Source organism: Aedes albopictus, chromosome 3, assembly GCF_035046485.1.
Source record: "Aedes albopictus strain Foshan chromosome 3, AalbF5, whole genome shotgun sequence".
NCBI lineage: Eukaryota > Metazoa > Arthropoda > Insecta > Diptera > Culicidae > Aedes > Aedes albopictus.
This window is the reverse complement of record NC_085138.1, coordinates 237,609,133-237,610,314: the sequence shown is the minus strand read 5'-3', so window position 1 is coordinate 237,610,314 and position 1,182 is coordinate 237,609,133.

The window sequence follows — 1,182 nt, the reverse complement described above, 5'->3', positions numbered from 1 at the left end:
CGATAAAAAAAAATGCGAAACACGGGATAAACGTCAAATAAGAAGAGAGATGTACACGATGAAAACTGGTACTGTATGAGAACATCTAGTACGTTTAGCGTGTTTCTTATTGGAAATCTAGTACACCGCCAAACACGACTTATCTGATTACAGTGCTCGACAAAATTTTACAAAAATGGGGCACGTTCGGTGTAGTACTAGATTTGTAGTAATGAGCTGAATTTTTGTATGGTGAGAAGGTCAATTCTCCGTTTCTGCAATGAAATGGTGCAAAAAGTGTGGGTATGGGGCACGTTCGGTGTAGTACTAGATTTGTAGTAATGAGCTGAATTTTAGTATGGTGAGAAGGTCAATTCTCCGTTTCTGCAATGAAATGGTGCAAAAAGCGTGGGTATTATGATTCCTTGCCTAATTTGATGCTGTTTGAGCAAAACTTTGGATAACTATGTTGTTTATGTTACAAGAAATGGAGAAAACAACAACATTGTTGCCCAAAGTTTTGCTCAAACAGCATCAAATTAGGCAAGGAATCATAATACCCACGCTTTTTGCACTATTTCATTACAGAAACGGAGAATTGACCTTCTCACCATACTAAAATTCAGCTCATTACTACAAATCTAGTACTTCACCGATCTGTCCTATTATGATTCCTTGCCTAATTTGATGCTGTTTGAGCAAAACTTTGGATAACTATGTTGTTTATGTTGCAAGAAATGGAGAAAACAACAATACTGTTGCCCAAAGTTTTGCTCAAACAGCATCAATTTAGGCAAGGAATCATAATACCCACACTTTTTGCACCATTTCATTGCAGAAACGGAGAATTGACCTTCTCACCATACAAAAATTCAGCTCATTACTACAAATCTAGTACTTCACCGATCTGTCCTATTGGTGTTATGGGATGAGAAAAAAAGACCCTAGAAGCACCGACGAACTGACGTGACTCTCGATCTCAGGACATGACCGAAAACATTACACGATTAATTCAAAAGCCAGTGATCGCAAATGTCAAACTGAAGTGACGTTTGACAAAATGATGACGCCCATGCAGGCGTCGTCTTGACCGAATAATTTGTAAACAAAAGCACGTGATAGCCGGTAATATGAGTCTGCTGCTTCGCGGGCACTCAGAATGTAGCATTTTACGGTTTACTTAAGCATTTGAATATGAAAATT